Source organism: Chrysemys picta, chromosome 7, assembly GCF_011386835.1.
Source record: "Chrysemys picta bellii isolate R12L10 chromosome 7, ASM1138683v2, whole genome shotgun sequence".
NCBI classification, from domain to species: Eukaryota; Metazoa; Chordata; order Testudines; family Emydidae; genus Chrysemys; species Chrysemys picta.
Genome location: NC_088797.1, coordinates 29,899,915 through 29,921,574, shown reverse-complemented (window position 1 = coordinate 29,921,574; position 21,660 = coordinate 29,899,915). Strand labels below are relative to the sequence as shown.

The window sequence follows — 21,660 nt, the reverse complement described above, 5'->3', positions numbered from 1 at the left end:
CCTTTCCCATGCCGTTCTAAGCTCAGCAGAGCCAGGCTTAGCTTGATCCAGTGCTCCTAATGCATGCCAGTACCTTTAGCCAGTGCAGAGACTAGAAAATTGGCAAGGGGGATGGTGGTCCTGTGGGAAATTCTCCTTTTTTTTTTTTTTTTTTTTTTTTTTTTTTGGTGTGAAAATTCTAAGACTGAAAATCTCTATTGAAATACTGCCATGGTGCCTCATGGGAGCTGTAGTTCACGTGTCTCATGTTCCAGTTCTCCTCTATAAGCTGAGCACTCTGGTCAGACTACATCTCCCATGATGTACCATGGTTCCCCCTCTTGGAGAGGGGAGGCAGTACATCATGGGAATCCCTGGCCATGGGGCATCATGGGGGTGGCGGTGGTAGTCTGGCCAGGGAGCCTAGCCCCTAGAGGAGAATGGGAGCATGAGGAACCCAAGTTACAACTGCTGTGAATTTAAAGGGACAGTCTGCTCTTGAAAATGGTGTGAAAGGATGCATTGGTGTCCGCTGTGCTGGTCTGAGCACTGAAGTTTCTCTGCACCATTCAGCTGTGGTACGGTGAGCTGGAGTCTATTCTAGCTCCTGCATCAGAATAGTTCACCAACTTCCTATTACAGGGCCAAACAGTGTACAAACCCACTGAAAGTGACGAGGGAGGGGGGCTGCCAGGTCTCTGGGGGTGATGGTTACACAGAAGAAAGAAAGAACCCATTGTAACAATGCCTCTGGTTGAGTGAATCTGAGACCACTGGATCTTCAAGCATGAGTTGGATTTTAAAGTATAGATTCGATACCTGTGGGTTGTGCCCTCTAAAAGGAGAGAGTCCTGGTTGGATGGGCCCCTGGCATGGAAAAAAGGACTTGCAGTCTGGAAACAGTTAAGAGCCACGTAGTCAAAGAACCAGGTTCATTAGCTCAGAGGCTCTAACCTCTATACATACTTTGGCCACTAGAGGGAGACAAAGAATCACGCTGCATTACCAGCAGCCAGAAAGAAAATTAATCCGAATTTTTTCCTGTGGAAAGCTTTTTTGCTGAACAATCGAAACTGGATGCTTTCCACGGGAAATGTCAATTTGAATGAGAAATGAAATGAAATTCCCCGCAGGGGAAACCAAACAAGTCCAGGTTTGAAAAGAAAAACATTAATTTTGCCTTAAAATCTGTTTGTTTTTTAAAAACGTTAATTAAAAGAAAATGAAAATGTTACACTTCAGTTGAAATGAGAATTGTTATTTTGTTTTGACTTAAATTCCATGTAGGCGTGTTTGTTTTTAAAAATCACAAACCCTTGAAATGACACTTTAATCGAAATGTTGATTAGAAACAAGTTTTTTGATGGAAAATGTCATTATGGTTGAAACCAAAACACCAACAAACAAACAAACAACCCCCAAAAAACTAAAAACCCAGCAGCAACAACTCAAACAAAATGATTTATAGCACAAATTTTGACTTAAAATGTCATCTTATTTTTCCATTAAAAATCCTCCCAAGACAAAATGACGCTATCTGGTTAAAATGTCAAGTAGAGAAAATAATTTTCACTTAAAATGTTTTGTTTTTTGCCTAAACCTCCCCAAAAATGAAATGATGCTGTCATCAAAATGGTGACTAGAAACAAGATTTTTTTCATGTTGACTTAAAATGTTGGTCTGCATAACTTTTTATTAAAGCAAAGTTACAATTCAGCATGAACATGTTACATCATACATTACTTATTATGGATCTGGGTAATAATCAAAGAACCTGGCCAAAGATTCTGGCTTGATGGCTGGGGTGCAGTCGTCCTCCTCAGAAGTCCTCATCTGAAGAAGTGAGGTTTTTACCCACGAAAGTTTATGCCCAAATAAACCTGTTAGTCTTTAAGACTCCTTGTTGTCCTCCTCAGAGTATGCTGAAAAGGGTGGCCAAATTTCTAAATAATGGTGGTCTTTTTAAATACAAATGAAAATGGGAGTTGACACACAAATATTTATTTTGAATTGGTTCGGAACTTCATGTAGATAGCCAGATTTCCCTGGCCCCCAGGGGTATCAGGGTGAAAATAAATGGCCTGTGGTATGCAGGAGGTCAGAGTGGTTGACCTAATGGTAGTTTCACAGATTCTAAGGCCAGAAGCAATGTGAAGACTTTCTTGTCTGAAGTTCCTTGAGGGGAAAATGTCATTGTTTTTTTCTGATCAGTTGTAGTAATGCAGACGGGAAGGGAATACAAATGGGTCATACCAACCACCTGTTAAATGAAATTACAAAACAATCATTATGTCTTTCTATTGTAGGAACGAAGATGGATAGAAAGAGAGAGGTCTAGAGGAGACGAGTGGCAGGGAGAGGGATCCTTCTAGAGAGCCTTCACAGAAGCAGGAGGAATAGAAAAGAAGAGGGGGAAAAAAAAAAGAGGCAGATGTTAGAAAAATACAGTGAGTGACCTGCTAGGTGTAATCAGCCATGATTGAAAAATACAATCTGTCAACGGGAGATAAAGGTAACTATTCGCTTGTAACGAAGTGAATTAATGTCAGTGTGTCCTGACTCACTGAGAGTTTGTAAAAAGAACAGGAGTACTTGTGGCACCTTAGAGACTAACAAATGTATTTGTGTACGCTGTGGCTGGGAGTGTGCTTCCGGGCGTGGGTAGACAGTCATGTACTAGCTGTGCTAAAAGTAGCCATGTGGCCGTGGGCGGCAGCTCAGGTTAGCCACCCAAGTAGGTACCCAAGGGGTTGGGCGATTTGTACTTGGGCGGCTAGCCCAGGCCGCTGCCTGTGCTGCCCCGGCCATGCTGCTCCTTGTAGTGTGTTATCTTGAGTAGAATTAGCACCGGTAGCTCTACCTGCTCTGGGAACCACTCTCTCAGCTGCAGTGTAGAGTTCCTGCTGTCATTGCTACAGGGAGGGGCTGCTGTATCAGACTGATTCATTAGTCACTGGGAGTTGTTTAAACTAATTCAGAGTAAGAGCAGTCCACGCAGGGAGCTAATCCGGAGTAGTTAATCTGCTTTAAATTCACACAATTGGTTGGAACTCCCCTTCGTATAGTTTCCTTGTAGCTAGGTTGACTTGGCACTTCCTCTAGCCTGATGCAATCTTTGGGTGTCCTTCACTGCTCCAGTGGCCTCTTCAGCCCCCTGCTTAAAACTTGCAAATCATTAGCCCTGGAATTCCTGCAAACAGCCTCCAAGCAGCTCCATTGAGAGGGGATTACCTAGGAGGCAGGTAATAGGCTAGCCACTGTGCAGCCTACCAGTTTGGTGCACCTCTGAGCCACAGGCGGATTGCGTTTGGTCTCTCACACTGAGACGGGTTCAACTCAGCTGTTGGGGGGTCAACTTGCAGCCTTGGCAGAGGTAAGAGGCATCTGTGGTGGGTGTGAGGGTTGCTGTGTGGAACTTAGCACACTTTGATTTCCTTTGGAGACGTTTGGGCCTTCGCAACATGCAAAACGTGACCTGTCTCGCCCACAAGCGGCCCGTAAATATGCATCAACAAGACCTTGTCTTGACTAGACTAAGAGACATTTTGTAGAATATTGGGGAGGCTGTGAAGAGCCACAAGAATGATTCATGGTCTGGAAAACAGAGTGAGGACTTGTCTACATGGGGAAATTGACCTGCATAGCTATTGCACAATAATAGCTCAGAGACTAAAGAAGCACAGTTTATTTAGCTTATCCAAGACAAAGCTAAGAGGTGGTTTGATCCTGGTCTATAAGTACCCCTGCAAGGAAGAGATTTCTGATAGCAGAGGGCTCTTTTGTCCAGCGGACAAAAGCAGAACAAGAATCTGTCTCAAATGGATCCACAAAAGCCACTTGAGCCTGGTGACTGAAGTCCAGGACTCCTGGGTTCTATTCCTGGCTGGCTGCACGCTCGCTTGGTGTATCTGTTCTGAGGAGAGGAAGGATGGTGCAATGGTTAGGGCAGGGCCGGCTTTAGCAGGTGCGGGGCCCCACGTCGGGACGCGAATTGTCTCGCGGCCTACCCCGCCCCAACTCCGCCCTGGCCCCACCCCGACTCCGCACCCTCCCTGCCCCATTGGATCCCTCCCCAAACCCCACCCTGGCCCCGCGTCTTCCCCAAGCACACCGCATTCCTCCTCCTCCTCATCCCTCCCTCCCAGGCTTGCGCTGATCAGCTGTATGGCGGCACAAGCGCTGGAGGGAGGGGGGAGAAGCAGGACGCGGCTTTTTTTTTTCCCGCTCTGCCAGTAGCCCCGGACGTTGCGGGGCCCTCTTAGGCGCGGGCCCCCATTCCGGGGAATCGGCCGAATCGGCTTAAAGCTGGCCCTGGGTTAGGGTGTTGACCTAGGAGACCTGGGTTCTTTCAATTCCCTGCTCTGCCACAGGCTGTGGGCAGGTCATTTTATCTCTCCCTACCTCTGTTTTCCCATCTGTATAAGGGGGAGAATGGTACCTACCTCAACAGGTGGCGGGGGAGGAGATTGCCCCCTCTCCCCACAGTGTCTCTATATAGCTACATTTGCACAACCCTATCAAGTGCTTGATGGCTCCACCCCCATCTCTAATTCTCACCAAATCACCCAGTGATAGGATATAAACCCCCTGCAGCCATGCAGGAATTCGGTGTGGGCTGTTTCCCAGAAACGCTAAAGACCTTGTGTATGCTTAAAACTTAGGTCGACATAGCTACAGTGCTCCCGAGTGTGAAAAGTCCATGGCAGCATAGCTAGGCCATGGTAGTTCCCACAAGGTAGACAGGACCTTAGTCCCTAACAAGATGAGAACACATTTCTGTACTAACAATTCATGCTTGAGTTCAAGTTCTGTTTTGGTTTGGGCCTTGCAGATTGCAGGAGACATAATGCCTTGTTCCGGGATGGCTTACTCTGGTCTCAGTTTGTGCAGCGCCTGGCACAATGGAGGGGCTGGTCTCGGTCAGGGCCTCTGTATAGTACTGTAATACAAATAACGACCAATTACATCTACTCTTGTGTTTCTGAAGCTAATGCCTTGTGCCACAAGCTGCTGTGTTTACTAGTGGCCATCTTTTATACAGGGTACAGAGCTGTCAGCAGCATTTTCAACAGCATGGGGGGGTGGAGGGGGGCTAGCACTGCAACACAGGCTGTAGCAATGCATCTTTGGAGGCACCCATTTGAATACATACAGCATGGGAACTGTTACTAATTTGTATTCCAGTGGTGCCTAGAGGCCATTAACCAAGACTGGGGCCACTTTGTGCCAGGTGCTGCACAGAGAGAGCCAGTCTCTGGCCAGAAGAAAAAAACGATGTGAATAGACAACGGGTGAACCTGTGGACTGAAGGTATTTGCCTAAGGCCAGTAGCAAAGAGCTGGGAACAGAACCCAGGTGTCCAGGCTTCCAGCTCAGTGCCCCATCCACTAGACCATGCGGCCTTTTGTGCAGGGCCTGGGATATTGACTGTTGTGCAAGGATCAACCTTTTATTTGTGCCACACAACAGGCGTGTCAGGAATGTAGCAGGTCTCCTGCCTCCTAATGCAGCAATATAAAGGAATTAGCTGCAGAGCTGGTTTGAGATTAATACTGTTCCAGGGTGTGGCAGCATACTAGTGACTACAGGAGAATCAGTATAAAGGTAAAACCCCCTTCCCATCCCACCACCCCCACCAATCCAGCATGGGTACAAGGTTTTATTTCAAGTGGCTTATAAAACATCTGAGACAGGGCTGTACTTAGGTGATCAGGGTCCCTAGGCCACTGGGCACCATGTCACGCTTTCTAAAATACTAATAATTATTTGTATTCCACTAGAGTCTAGGAACCCCAGTCATGGACCATGCCCCCTGTCATGCTAGGTGCTGCCTGGGCCCTGGTCAAGATTGCGGGGCCCCACCATGCTAGGCACTTAACCACAATCCCTTCCTTTCAAATCTGTGTGTATTTTGGCTTCTGATAGCTATAAACGAAGTGATTCAGTGAAGCTTGTACAACATGCCTTGTGCCTCTGTTTGCTGTGTGGCCACATGGCTTCTTTATCGGTGAGTGCCTAGTACAAATAGCTCCGTGGCTTATTTATGATCAACTTAGAGAACCATCAGTGACTCATGGCAAACCTTAGGGAGAACCTCCCACAGTGCCCAGCTTTTTAATATGACATGATCAAATCTGTTCCACCCCTGAGAATGAAGCGCTTAAGCCATGTGGCCACTAGGGGGAAGCAACACAACTTGGGAAACAGTATGATCCAGTGAATTCAGGACTTGGGGGTTCTGATCCCAGCTCTACTGACCCTACATAAGAACGGCCATACTGGGTCAGACCAAAGGTCCATCTTGCCCAGTATCCTGTCTTCCGACAATAGCCAAAGCCGGGTGCCCCAGAGGGACCCTGGGCAAGTCCTTTCCCTTCTTGGTGCCTCTGTTCCCCTCGCCCCAACTTCTTGTCTGTCCTGAGACATGGGATTCTGGGGTCAGCTTGGGCAAGTGCCTTCCCCTTTCTGTGCCTCAGTTTCCCCTCCCACACTTTGTTTCTTTAGCTTGTGAGGGCAGAGACTGTGTCTCACTGTGTACTCATGCAGAACAACGGGGCACGGGGGTCCCAGGCTCAGTCAGGGTCTGTGCAGCGCTTGGCACAACGCAGCCCTGATCTCAGCTGGGGCCTGTGTTATGCCAACACAAAGGGGACCCCATCTCAGTCAGAGCCTAAAGTAGAAATAATAGGGCCAACCTCAGGTGATAGCAATTGATCACAATAACTGTGGAAGTTATTTAGGGGCACACAGCTGCCACACTCTCATTGTCTGAATCTATTGCCTTCTATTGTCAGCAGATTAGAAGGAAAGTAATTTTCCCTAAATTACAGAGTAGCAGCCGTGTTAGTCTGTATCCGCAAAAAGAAGAACAGGAGGACTTGTGGCACCTTAGAGACTAACAAATTTATTAGAGCATAAGCTTTCGTGGACTACAGCCCACTTCTTCGGATGCATATAGAATGGAACATATATTGAGGAGATATATATACACACAGACAGAGAGCATAAACAGGTGGGAGTTGTCTTACCACCTCTGAGAGGCCAATTAATTAAGAGAAAACAAACTTTTGAAGTGATAATCAAGCTAGCTCAGTACAGACAGTTAGATAACAAGTGTGAGAATACTTACAAGGGGAGATAGATTCAATGTTTGTAATGGCTCAGCCATTCCCAGTCTTTATTCAAACCGGAGTTGATTGTGTCTAGTTTGCATATCAATTCTAGCTCAGCAGTTTCTCGTTGGAGTCTGTTTTTGAAGTTTTTCTGTTGTAATATAGCCACCCGCAGGTCTGTCACTGAATGACCAGACAGGTTAAAGTGTTCTCCCACTGGTTTTTGAGTATTTTGATTCCTGATGTCAGATTTGTGTCCATTAATTCTTTTGCGTAGAGACTGTCCGGTTTGGCCAATGTACATGGCAGAGGGGCATTGCTGGCACATGATGGCATATATCACATTGGTAGATGTGCAGGTGAACGAGCCCCTGATGGTATGGCTGATGTGATTAGGTCCTATGATGATGTCACTGGAATAGATATGTGGACAGAGTTGGCATCGGGGTTTGTTACAAGGATAGGTTCCTGGGTTAGTGGTTTTGTTCAGTGATGTGTGGTTGCTGGTGAGTATTTGCTTTAGGTTCGGGGGTTGTCTGTAAGCGAGGACAGGTCTGTCTCCCTAAATTACAGATTCACACATTTCAAGGCTGGAAGGGAGCATTCTGATCACCTGGGCTGACAGAACCCAGGCCAGAGCTTAATTTCCTTTGGCAGCACCTTGTGGATGGTCATGTTCACAGTTGTCCCTGCCTGTGGTTATGCTGGTGTTCCACATGATGACACGGGAACGATATATTGCGGCTTAGATTTTCAAAGCTGAATAAGGAATTGGACTGTCCGATTCCCATTTAATTGTAATGAGAATTGAGTCTCCAAATCCCTCAGGCTCTTTCGAGAAGCATCAGCCTTAAAGCAAGAAAATGTGATTGTAAACAGAGCACAAATTGGTGGAGGGCTGGTGTATCTTAACTCATTGCTCCTGAAAGTGATGAGATTTACAAGTTGACCCTGTCCCTCTAATACACATAGTTTGGGTTCTGATCAGATTACTCAGTGATTGAATTAAAGGCAGGGCAGCATTTGTTTGACATGATCTAACCCTAAACATTGCTCCCTGCTCTGCTGTGGAACAAGCTCCCTGTTTGCAACCTGCAAAATAGCCTGGTGATTATATTAGCCAGTAAAAGTTTCTTATAATAATGACAATTGAACTCTGTGAGAAGTGGTTGCCTTTCAAAGAAGATGGTTTGCTTTCAGGAGCTTTGATCCAGTGAAGCAAAGGATTGGGTTAGCTAGTGTTTGCACAATTTCATTAAGGGGAAATGATTACACCCAAGGATATATGGGAGGCAGTGTTATCTAGTGCAATGGTTCTCAAACTTTTGTCCTGGTGATCCCTTTCACACAGCAAGCCACTGAGTGCGACCCCCCCCCCCTTATAAATTAAAAACACTTTTTAAATATATTTAACACCATTATAAATGCTGGATGCAAAGTGGGATTAGGGTGGAGGCTGACCGCTCGCGACCCCCCATGTAATAACCTCACGACCCCCTCAGGGGTCCCGACCCCCAGTCTGAGAACCCCTGATCTAGCGGTTAGAGCACTGGACTCTGCCAGTCAGGACTCCTGGGTTCTATTCCTGGCTCAAGTCTCTTTCCCCTTCCTCCTTTTAGACTGTTTTCAGAGTAGCAGCCGTGTTAGTCTGTCTCCGCAAAAAGAACAGGAGTACTTGTGGCACCTTAGAGACTAACAAATTTATTAGATCATAAGCTTTCGTGGACTACAGCCCACTTCTTCGGATGGATACTGAAGAAGTGGGCTGTAGTCCACGAAAGCTTATGCTCTAATAAATTTGTTAGTCTCTAAGGTGCCACAAGTACTCCTGTTCTTTTAGACTGTGAACTCTTCGAGGGAGGGTAAATCTCTCACTATGCATCTATGGGGCCCTGTCATAATAGGCATTGCAATCTTGGTTGTGGGGGGGAGAGGGAGAGTCTGTGCAAGGCCTAGCACAGTGCGGGCCTTGATCTTGGTCAGGGTCTGTGCAGCATCCTGCATGACAGGGACTGCAATCTCCGCTAGCTCCTCTCTGTTACCGTAACACACACAAGTAATAATATGCTAAATATTATCTCAATCTGTGCTGCATTTTCTCCCCAGCAGAATGGCAGGTCCAGTCCTTCCAAGGGGATGTTAGCTACCCTTTAAATATCTCTTAAAACCTTTGAAATCTCTCTCTCTTCAGTGTTCTCCACTAATCTTGTGTCTCTATCTGATTCTTGTAGCATTACCTGCCAATGCTTCAGTAGAATTCACCTTATTTCTGTTTCTGCGTGATGGGAAGTAGAGAATTTATTACTGGTGTGTCTGTCTGTCTCTGTATCCCAGCATTCATTTCATGGATAAATAACCAGCTCTGCGTGTTTTCCAAAGTGTGGAGGGGCATGAGGCTCTGGCTAGGTGACATCCCAATAGTTCTCCAGAAAACATTCCTTACAGTGATAGACTGCAGGAGCTGAATCTGTTTAGCTTAGCAAAGAGAAGGTTGAGGACAGAGCCAGGTTTTAAGAGCAGGGGGAGCAAACATAAAAAAGGCGCCCCCCCCTTGGCTCCTCCTCTGGCCACACACACCCTGGCTCCTCCTCCGGCCGCTCCATGCCCCCCGCCCCCCTTGGCTGGCTCCTCCAGACCCATCTATTGCCAGGGCCCTGCAGGCACCCGGGAGCCCCCTGCACGCACCCTGACACCCCCACGTGCCCCGGGCCGGGCTGAGCCGTGGTGGGGTCCGTGTCCCTTTAGGAGCAGGGCTGGGCTGAGCTGAGCCAGCGGGGGGGGGGGGGGGTGGCTCCACTCCCCGCTGCAGGCTTATGCCGGAGCCTGGGCTGAAAGCCCCGCTTGTCTCCTGCACCAGCTCCGGGTGGGGCTTTGCTGCTGCTCCCCCTGGGCCGGGCCGCCCCCTGCACCTGCACAGTAGGGGCGGGTTGCATGGGGGCAGGACCTGGTGCCATCCGCCTGGCTGGCCCTGGGGGGCACCGGGTGGGGCACCGGGCGAGATGGGGTGTTGCGGGGTGCACCGGGCAGGGGGATGGGGCACTGGGCCCCAGGCCGAGCGCCCAGCGTGCGCTCGGTCACTCACCTTCCCGTCCGGGCCGATGGGAGGGACTCTCAGTCTCTTCCCCGACTGGGGAGGGCGCGGGGTCCCGCTGGGTCTCCGCGGCCTCGCTTGGCCTCGAGGAGACGGCGGCGGCTCTGTGGAGCTGGTAGTCTGGCTGGTGGGGCTACTGAACGCCCGCTCCTCCATCTCCGCCTCGCCCCAAGCACAGAGCACGCTAGGCGCGAACCCCATCCCAGGTTAGCCCCCTGCTGGGGCCGAGGGCTGAATAGGCCCGGCAGGGCAGTGCGGGGCCTGCTGGAGCCTGGAGGGGGAAGCTGGGGAAGGGGTGACACGGCCTCAACCCCCTGGGGCTGCCTGCCCCACGGAGGAGGCAGAGGGGTGCAAGCTGCAGCAGGACCCCAGTCCCCCCGGGAGAGGGGATCTGGGGACAGCCCAGGGAGGCAGGAGCAGCCCCGGGGGTGCTGGACGCATGCAGGGCAGAGCCCCGGGAGAGCCCCAGCCCCGCGGCGGGAAGCGCTGCAGAGGAGGAGCCCGCGGCGGGCGAGGGGAGCCCCAGGCAGGGGGAGCTGGGCCACTCGCACCCACCTCTCGCGGCCGCTCCATGCTCCTCCCGGTACCAGCCCTGCTGCTGCAGTTGCTAGTGCTGCCGCTTTCCGCTTCCTGTGCCCGGCGCCGCGCCACCCCGCCGCAGGGACCAGTCTCTACCCCCCCCTTTGCCTGCAGGAGTTCAGCGCGGGCCGGCAGGCCAAGCTTCAGAGCGGAGAGTGGGCTGGGCCCCGCCCGCTGGCGCCATGGGTAACCCAAGGCGCCTCTTTTGGAAAATGTGGTGAGGGAAAGCGTCTGCTTCCCCTGCACCCCACTAGCTATGCTACTGGTTAAGGGGGTGGGTGACTTGATCACAGTCTCTAAATACCTAGATGGGGATCAGAAATTTGATAATGGGCTCTTCACTCTAGCCAACAAAGTTCTAACAGGATCCAATGGCTGGTCGCTGAAGCTAGACAAATTTCATAGGTTCATAGATGTTAGGACTGGAAAGGTCATAGACTCGAGAAGTCATCGAGTCCAGTCCCCTGCCCTCATGGCAGGACCAAATACTGTCTAGACCATCCCTGATAGACATTTATCTAACCTACTCTTAAATATCTCCAGAGATGGAGATTCCACAACCTCCCTAGGCAATTTGTTCCAGTGTTTAACCACCCTGACAGTTAGGAACTTTTTCCTAATGTCCGTCCTAAACCTCCCTTGCTGCAGTTTAAGCCCATTGCTTCTTGTTCTATCCTTAGAGGCTAAGGTGAATAAGTTTTCTCCGTCCTCCTTATGACACTCTTCTAGATACCTGAAAACTGCTATCATGTCCCCTCTCAGTCTTCTCTTTTCCAAACTAAACAAACCCAATTCTTTCAGCCTTCCTTCATCGGTCATGTTCTCAAGACCTTTAATCATTCTTGTTGCTCTTCTCTGGACCCTCTCCAATTTCTCCACATTTTTCTTGAAATGCCGTGCCCAGAACTGGACATAATACTCCAGGTGGGGCCTAACCAGCACAGAGTAGAGCGGAAGAATGACTTCTCGTGTCTTGCTCACAGCACACCTGTTAATACATCCCAGAATCATGTTTGCTTTTTTTGCTACAGCATCACACTGTTGACTCATATTTAGCTTGTGGTCCACTATAACCCCTAGATTCCTTTCTGCCGTACTCCTTCCTAGACAGTCTCTTCCCATTCTGTATATGTGAAACTGATTTTTCCTTCCTAAGTGGAGCACTTTGCCTTTATCTTTGTTAAACTTCATCCTGTTTACCTCAGACCATTTCTCCAATTTGTCCAGATCATTTTGAATTATGACCCTGTCCTCCAAAGTAGTTGCAATCCCTCCCAGTTTGGTATCATCTGCAAACTTAATAAGCGTACTTTCTATGCCAATATCTAAGTCGTTGATGAAGATATTGAACAGAGCCGGTCCCAAAACAGACCCCTGCAGAACCCTACTTGTTATACCTTTCCAGCAGGATTGGGAACCATTAATAACTACTCTCTGAGTACGGTTATGCACCCACCTTATAGTAGCCCCATCTAAATTGTATTTACCTAGTTTATTGATAAGAATATCATGCGAGACTGTATCAAATGCCTTATTAAAGTCTAGGTTTACCACATCCACCGCTTCTCCCTTATCCACAAGACTCATTATCCTATTAAAGAAAGCTATCAGATTGGTTTGACACGATTTGTTCTTTACAAATCCATGCTGGCTATTCCCTATCACCTTACCACCTTCCAAGTGTTTGCAGATGATTTCCTTAATTACTTGCTCCATTATCTTCCCTGGCACAGAAGTTAAACTAACTGGTCTGTAATTTCCTGGGTTGTTTTCATTTCCCTTTTTATAGTTGGGCACTATATTTGCCCTTTTCCAGTCTTCTGGAATCTCTCCAGTCTCCCATGATTTTCCAAAGATAATAGCTAGAGGCTCAGATACCTCCTCTATTAGCTCCTTGAGTATTCTAGGATGCATTTCATCAGTCCCTGGTGACTTGCAGGTATCTAACTTTTCTAAGTGATTTTTAACTTGTTCTTTTTTTATTGTATCTTCTAAACCTACCCCCTTCCCATTAGCATTCACTATATGTTAGGCATTCCTTCAGACTTCTCGGTGAAGACCGAAACAAAGAAGTCATTAAGCATCTCTGCCATTTCCAAGTTTCCTGTTAATGTTTCTCCCTCCTCACTGAGCAGTGGGCTTACCCTGTCCTTGGTCTTCCTCTTGCTTCTAATGTATTGATATAAAGTCTTCTGGTTTCCCTTTATTCCCGTAGCTAGTTTGAGCTCATTTTGTGCCTTTGCCTTTCTAATCTTGCCCCTGCATTCCTGTGTTGTTTGCCTATATTCATCCTTTGTAATCTGTCCTAGTTTCCATTTTTTATATGACTCCTTTTTATTTTTTAGATCATGCAAGATCTCGTGGTTAAGCCAAGGTGGTCTTTTGCCACATTTTCTATCTTTCCTAACCAGCGGAATAGCTTGCTTTCAGGCCCTTAATAGTGTCCCTTTGAAAAACTGCCAACTCTCCTCAGTTGTTTTTCCCCTCAGTCTTGATTCCCATGGGACCTTACCCATCAGGTCTCTGAGCTTACCAAAATCCACCTTCCTGAAATCCATTGTCTCTATTTTGCTGTACTCCCTTCTACCCTTCCTTAGAATTGCAAACTCTGATTTAATGATCACTTTCACCCAAGCTGCCTTCTACTTTCAAATTCTCAACGAGTTCCTCCCTATTTGTTAAAATCAAGTCTAGAACAGCTTCCCCTCTAGTAGCTTTTTCAACCTTCTGAAATAGAAAGTTTACATGTGAATAAGTCATAATTCCCCTCGCTGGTGAACATTTAACTATTGGAACAACTTCCGAAGGGCTGTGGTGGATTCTCCATCACTGGCAATTTGTAAATCAAGATTAGATGTTTTCCTGAAAGATCTGCTCTGGTTCAACCAGGAATTAATTCAGGGCTGTTTTAATGGCCATGTTTTGTAGGAGGTCAGATTAGATGATCCCAGTTCACCCTTCTGGCCTTAGAATCTATGAATCTGTTTTCTTTTGATAACACCCACTAAATACCATTTTAACAACTCAGGTCTAGTGAAAGCAGTACAACGGTGGATGCAGTTGGTATAAAAGTTCTTAGATTAGTATAGCTGTTGCCTGTACAGGAAAGGGAATGAGCCATACTGGTACAAGGCACCTTTACATGGGTATAATGGGGGGAGGGATAGCTCAGTGGGTTGAGCATTGGCCTGCTAAACCCAGGGTTGTGGGTTCAATCCTTGAGGGGGCCATTTAGGCAACTGGGGTAAAAATCTGTCTGGGGATTGGTCCTGCTTTGAGCAGGGGGTTGGACTAGATGACCTCTTGAGGTCCCTTCCAAACCCTGATATTCTATGATAACTGCATCCACAGTAGGGGTTGTACTAGATCAGTCAAAAAATCACCCCTGCAATCAACAGGATTATATCCATACGAGTAGAGGGGCACACACTTCATAGCTTCTGTCAGCAGAGCTCGCTGCACATATCAGGGGCTTCTTGCAGTCCTCCGTTTCCATTCCCCCAAATACACACACACATCCATTCAAGTTCCTTGGGTGCCACCCTCCCACATCCCTTTCTTTTAGGGCATCCCTGAACCCCTCCACCCCTTCCCTCATGTTGGGGATTTTGTGTACCCCCCAGTCCCTCTTCCCTCAGACCAGGATCCCTCATTCTGCCCCCTATGCCAGGGGCTTTGTGTGTGACCCCCATTTTCCCCTTGCCTGCATTCCAGGATCCTCCCGTGCCAATACCAGCTTAGCACAGTCCCAGAAATTGGGAATTTAATTGATTGGATTTGGTGGTCCAGTTATCGTGTTACAGGCAGACAAAGAAATGCCATCAAATTGAGTGTTAGACTTGACAAGCTTGGCCAAAACTGTGTGCAGACAAGGCCTTGGTCTCCAGCTGTTCTGGTTGTGAAGAAAAGCTGAGTTTGCAGAGAGCCTGAAACAACAGCTCTGAGGTGTGAACCGCCTAGCCAGTTTCAATGGGTGCTGACTCAGAAACCAGTAATGACACAGTGGCTGTAAGAAAGAGGAGGGTGGATCCTGTTATGAAGGTGCCATGCACCATGATCACATGACTGAGTTGTAGGATGGGATGTGGTGTGGGATTGCTTTGGTTGTATTTTCTTTAAGTAGGATCTCAACTAGAGCTGGCCAGGAAATGATTTTCCCAACCTGCCTTGAGACAAAAAGTTGAAATCTTGAAAACTTCACAAACCGAATGTTAAAAAAACATCCGTTTGGGTCCGTCAAACCATTCAGATAATTCCAAGAGTTTCATTCTGATTTTGACCTTTTTCTTTAACTTTTTTTGTCTTCATTTCAAAATGTTAGTAAATTGAAAGTCTTTTTGACTTGAAAAACCTAAGCCTTCCGATTTGAAAATGTCACAATTCAACAATTTCAGAACTTCTTTGCAAAATTCTTTGAGCCAGAAAATTTGTTGAATTTGACCCTGTTTCGATTTCAATTAATTTGTGGTTTTTGATGGGAAAATGGGCTAGCAAACATTCCCAGATGGCTCAAGTCTCAACTGTCCATAGTTGTCCCAGTCCATCCCTAATGTGTCTGGACAGCTGTCTGTGCCTGCAGCACTTTCATTCAGTTTCAAAGCGTCCCAAGTGGAGCCACTCAAAATGTTTTCATCCAAATGTTTGTTTGTTTTTTGATGGAAAATTATTTGTTGATAACATTTTACAAAAAAAAAGGCCGTTTTTTGTCCAGAATTGGACATAAGAACAGCCATACAGAGTCAGACCAATGGTAGGGTTACCATACGTCCGGATTTTCCCGGACATGTCCGGCTTTTTGGACTCCAAATCCCCGTCCGGGGGGAAATCCCAAAAAGCCAGACATGTCCGGGAAAATCGGACATGCGGTCGGTGGCTCGGGTGCCTGGCCGGGGGCTTGGGGGGCCTGGCCGGCGGTGCCGGGCCGGGCCGGGGGCTCGGCCGGCGGTGCTCGGGGGGGCCCGGGGCCGGGCGGCTCGGGTGCCGGGCCGGGGGCTCGGCCGGCGGTGCTCGGGGGGGCCCGGGGCTGGGCGGCTCGGCCGGCGGTGCTCGGGGGGGCCGGGTGCCGGGCCGGGGGCTCGGCCGGCGGTGCTCGGGGGGGCCCGGGGCCGGGCGGCTCGGCCGGCGGCTCGGGTGCCGGGTCAGGTGCTGGGCCGGGGGCTCGGCCGGCGGTGCTTGGGGGGGCCCGGTGCCAGGCCGGGCCGGGGGGCTCGGCCGGCGGCTCGGGTGCCGGGTGCCGGGCCGGGTGCCGGCGGTGCTCGGGGGGGCCGGGTGCCGGGCTGGGCCGGGGACTCGGGGGGCCCGGCCGGGGACTCGGGTGCCGGGTCGGGTGCTGGGCCGGGGGCTCGGCCGGCGGTGCTCGGGGGGGCCCGGTGCCGGACCGGGCCGGGGGGCTCGGCCGGCGGCTCGGGTGCCGGCGGTGCACGGGGGGGCCCGGTGCCGGGCCGGGCCGGGGGGCTCGGCCGGCGGCTCGGGTGCCGGGCTGGGTGCCGGCGGTGCTCGGGGGGGCCGGGGGCCGGGCCGGGCCGGGGACTCGGGGGGCCCGGCCGGGGACTCGGGTGCCGGGTCGGGAGCTCGGCTGGCGGTGCCGGGCCGGGCCGGGGGCTCGGGGGACGGGCTGGGGACCTGCGGTGCCGGGGGTGGGCCGCGCCTCCTCCCCCCCACCCACCCCCCCTTACTTGCTTCAGGCTTCCCGCGACTCAAATGTTCGCGGGAAGCAGGGGAGGGGTCGGAGACTTTGGGGAGGGGGCGGGGTTGGGGCGGGAGCGGGGGCGGGGCGGGAGCGGGGGCGGGGGCGGGGCTGGGGCTCCTTTAAAGTGTCCTCCTTTTGGAGGCACTAAATATGGTAACCCTAACCAATGGGCCATCTAGCCCAGTATCCTGTCTGTGACAGTGGCCAATGCCAGGTGCCCCAGAGGGAATGAACAAAACAGTTAATCATCGAGTGATCCATCCCCTGTCGCCCATTTCTAGTGACCAACCAAAATAGCTTTTTATGCCATTTTACTGCCATATAATGCAAAACCTGAAAGGGTTTGTTTTTGCTTGTTTGTCATCTTAGAAAGTCTGTTCTTCTGTTTTTGCTTGAGGAATCTGGGAAGAACGAGACCAGGGATGGAGAAAACTCCCAGTTCATCAACTGAGGCAGTGGGTTCTGAATCTTAACCAAAGAGCTTTGCCCCCTAAAGTTAAACAGATGCTAACCAGTTTTAAACAGTGATTAAAAGCCCTCTTCCCCTGATTTGTTCCTGTTTGTGAACATTGTCATGTTTTTGTCCCAAATGTTTTCAGCTTTTAACCGAATTGGTTTGGTTGCCAAAAACAATGTTCAGGTTTCAGCTGCCCAAAATTAAAAAAAAAGAAAAGAAAAAATTGGATGGAATTTTGGGTGTGGGGGAATTCTTTTCATTGCAGGTTTTTTTTTTTTTTTGCTGGGGTAGCTGGGAATATAGTTCCCAGGACCAACTCTGATGCAGAGCTAAATCCGTGTCAGAAGTGTGGTTGTAGGTCTCTTATCTGCGAATGCTATAGCTTACAGTAGTGCTTAGGAGCCTGGTGCGCTAGGTGCTGTACAAACACAGAACGAAAGGACAGTCTTTCCCCAAAGAGCCTTGGGCCCACGCTGATCAGCACGGTATTTGATGTCAACTTTATTTCCCAGGCAGAGCGGGGGAAGGCTGCATGTGTACGATGCAGAGAACTGTCTGTACAAATTGCTCTCGCCTACCCTAACAGAATGGCTGATTAGCTCGTGTCTCATTTCATTCTGCAGCTCTTCCAGTCAAAGCAGCATGACAGGAGCAGTGGTTAGAATAAAATACGGCTCAGGCACTTGATTGAGTATTAACACTTTGGCGTCTTCCGTCAGAGGTTCTGCAAATGTTCTCATATCCTCCACGCCAGGCCTGGCTTAACCTGCATCAGCACCGGGGACTAGGTTAGGACAAGAAGTTGAGAGTTATACGTCCCTTGAGTTAACTGATTGCTCACTTGAGGTTAGCTAATGCGAGAGTGGGTTGAAAATTTCCCGGCGGAACGTTTTTCTGTTGGAAAATACTGATTCAACAAAATCGAAATGTTTCACAGGACTGTCAATGATGTCGAAATTATCAAGAGGGAATGATTGAAACATTTCCTTTCGACTTTCTCCTTTTAACTAATGAATCCAAACTGGCCCAGGTGCCGAGAAGGGCCCCTAGGCTAATGTGACCCAGGTGCCCCATGTTGGCAACAGACCGGAGGTACAGTTATGAGTCTATACCGAAGGACTTGTCTAGATGTGCCCAGATGGGTGTCTCTCCCCTGTGATTGCCATCTTCATGATATTTCAACACGGGGGGGCCATGTGTGGTCTCTGCCGAAAGCGAAGAACTCGCTGGTTGTCATGGTTATTGCAGGATATATGTACAGAGAATATTTTAAGAGTTATGTAATATGTAGAATATCATGTTCTGATGCTGCTGGAGGTGATGCACCTGTGGTGGGGTGGTTCTCAGACCTAAGTCAATCTAGAGTCGGAACAATGGACATTTTTGGCCCAGCCAAATGTTCACAGTGTCCATAAGGTGCAGACTTGGGCATTTACAAAGCACAAAAGAGCCCAAGAAAAAGATCTTTGAGTAGGGGGCCAATGGGGCAAACTTAGGTTACCCAAGTGGCCTGGTTATGAAAAGAGGCAAGGTCTGGAACTGTATAATAGGAGAAAGAAGGGTGCAAGACGGTATCCATTACTGAGGTGATACTCTACCAGCATGTCTCACAAGAAGTGGGTTCCAGCTCTCTCGAATGGATGGACTGACTGCTGGCAGAGAAGTGTACTGCTTACGAAGTACAGCCTCTAGATTGCGTTTTATATTTTTCTTTGATCTGTTACCACGTTTTCAATCTTATTCTTGCTTCAGTTTGGATCTTTATCTTCAGGCTTGAGCTTTGTCAAATAAACGTCTCTTTGGTTTGACCATAGACATCCCTACGTGCTGAGAGCTACGGAGAGCAGAGCATGGCACTGAGGTGAACCTAGGGAACGGCGGGGTAGCGAATCTGTGGGCATTGCCAGGGTCCAGAAGTCGAGGGACTGTGCACTTGAGTGTAACGCAGCAGGGTGTACAGACAGGTTTGGAGGGACCTGTGCCCCAGAGTTCTGGGGAGAACTATCTTCATAGAGTTAGCCACAGCTTATCTCTGCTCTGCCCCCAAGGACTCCGGGAGTCTAAGGTCTGAGGTGCGCAAATTGCTAGCCCGCAGAGGGAAGAGAGGGCTTGCGAGCCTGGAGTGGGAGCGCTTGTGCTGCCAGCAGCCAGTAGTTTTGGGCGAGTTTGTCCTGATGGGCACAGACAGGGCTCCCTGGCACTCAGAGCAGACAGTAGTGATTCCCCCTGAGTAATCCTGCAAGTGTCACAGCTGTTCAGGGGAACAGAGAACTGATCTTATGAGCAGAGACTGATTCCGAGGGAGGGAAAAGGGCTGTTGAAGCTAACGGACAGTGTTGGCACAAGAACAAATGAGGATAAACTGGCCAGGAATCAACTGAGGCTGGAGCTGAGGAGGAGGCGGCAGGTTTTGGAACAACCTCCCCATAGGAGCAGTGGGGGGCAAACACTAGTCCGAAGACGGAGCTGGATATGTTTCTGACTGGGATTCTCTGCTGGGGCTGTCTGCAATAGCAAAGAGCTAGGCTGGATTCTCTGTATTATTCTCCATCCTGTTCCTTCTGCATCCTAATCTCTTGCTGGCTTTTTTTGACAGCAGCTGTGCCCTGAGCAGACCTACGTTGCTTCTGAAAGTTTAATGCTTTCCTTCGCTTGTCCTTAGCTTGCTTCTAAAGAGGCTTAATGATTCCATGGTATGGCACGAAATAAATCCGCAATAGACAGTGGGTGCAGGGCCCGGGGCCAGCTTCTGCTAGAAAAACCAGTTATAGCCGCATTCTCTTGTAGAGACGGGGTAACATATAGGAACACAGGAAGAAAGCTTCTGGATCATAATAGCCAACCTCATCATATCAGCCCAGCTCTTTGTTTCCTCTGGTAAGATCTGCTTTCCATCGCCCAAGGAGCCCTTCTCTGCCATTTGAATTCACCTTCCCTGAACATGGGTGGCCAGAATTGCACACAGTATCCAGATGAGGTCTGTCTTGCCCCAGTGCCTTGTCCAGTGGCATTAATACTTCCCTAGTTCAACTGGAAACCCCTCACCTGATACAACATTTGCAAAGTGCCCAAGTCCTTTGTAATAATCTGTCGGACCTCCTGTATAACACACAGCAAAGAAACTCGCCCAGTCAGTCCTGCATTGAGCTCTGATCTAGTGGTTGATCAACTTATGGTCTCGGAGTGTTGCCAACTCTCACGATAGTGGGCGGTTTTCTAAAACTCTACCTCTGAGTCATGTGATGCCGTGGGTTCTATTCCTGGCTCTGCCACTGGCCTTGGGCAGGTCACATTACCTCTTTGTGCCTCAGTGTCCCCTTCTGTAAAATGAGGATAATACTGACCGCCTTTGTAAAGTGCTCTGAGAGCTAGGGTTTATTACAAGGGAGAATCAGGAGTTCTGACGCTGGTTGCTTGTTTTGCATTTACTGCTGGGTGAATAATGGATTTTTGGCTCTGTGGCAATTCAGGAAAACATTTTCGACCCAAGTCAAATTTTAGAAAACTTTAAGCAAATTGAAAAGTGGAGAAAAATTACTTTTGGGTCAGGCAAACCATTTTGTTTAACTTGCAACAAAATGCTTTGTTTGATTTGGAACATTTTAAAATAGTTTCCAACGTTTAAAAAAATAAAATTAAAGAGAATTTTGAACCCAAACGGCATTTTGAACTGGAAAATTGAAATGTTTCCTTTTGAAATTGTTGAATCAAAACTTAGGGATTTTGAGGGATTTTTATTTTTCCCAACTGAAACAATTTGGGAAAACCACCACAAATTTGCAAAATGTTCCAGTGTTTCCAAATGGGCATTTTTTCGGTGGAAGAAAAGTTTCTGCTGAAAACTTTCTCCTAGTTCTCCCTGCCTTGCTAGGAGTTTCCCTGACCGTCCATTCTGCGTGATCTAACCTTTATGCAGCTTCTTGCTGGTAAGGCTCAGCCGCAGGGAGACATCGCTATCACTACGACTCATTCTTTGCATGCTGATCGCTAGTGTGGCATCTGCCAAACTGTCGTCATAAAGGTAGATGACAATGCCTGAGACACCCACTATGGGCTCCAGATGGCACTGTGTGCTGGCACATTGAAAGCACCGCAAAGCATGTTCAGAAATGTGAGAGAGTGAAATGATGAGCTGTTGTGATGGAGGCTGAAAAAATCTTCCAGATGTCTTGTGCCTGAGGACTGCTTTCTGCTTAAAAATCAATGCTTAAAAAAAAAATACACCCCCCCACCCCCACCCCGTGGTTTTGCCAGCCCCAGGCATTGAAAAAACTCAGGACTCCGGCCTCAAAAAATCACAAGATTGGAAAGGCTCATGTTTTCTTGCCTTTCTCTGCCGGGGTGAGGGCTCAAAACTTGATTATTTTTAGTTGAAACTGAGATTTGCCTGTAATCCCAGGACTCTGGGAGCATGGGCTTTAAGGAAGATACCAGACACTTTGAGGCTCATGGTAAAAGTGCAAGAGCCAGCAATATTGCTTCCACCTGCGAAACTAACCAGGCCTGAAATTGACATGATTTTAAAGGCCCCCCTCTGACTCAGTTCTCTGTATGGGCAGACTGGTGTGCTTCCCGGTTGTTTCTCACTAGTCTTGCATTCTGGTTCTCATGCACTAATAATCCCTAGCTCTTCTTTAGTGCTATTCACCCTTTGTTCTCAAAGCACTACATGGAGGAAGCCTGTATCATTATTCCCATTTAACAGGTGGGGAAACTGAGGCATACAGCGGGGAAGTGACTGTCCTAAAGTCAC

The 21,660-nt window shown here is 48.9% G+C and overlaps 1 protein-coding gene across 8 annotated transcripts in view; it reads left to right on the top strand.

Annotated features, from left to right (window-relative positions):
* PC (pyruvate carboxylase) overlaps nucleotides 1-21,660 on the top strand; it is a 245,306-nt gene that overhangs the window by 57,832 nt on the left and 165,814 nt on the right. The window contains exon 3 of one of the 8 annotated variants that reach the window (XM_024100272.3): nucleotides 2,286-3,352. The exons of the other annotated variants lie outside the window; for them this stretch is intronic. The gene's annotated coding sequence lies outside the window, so the exon portion shown is untranslated. The remainder of the gene's footprint in view (nucleotides 1-2,285; nucleotides 3,353-21,660) is intronic. 8 annotated transcript variants of the gene reach the window in all.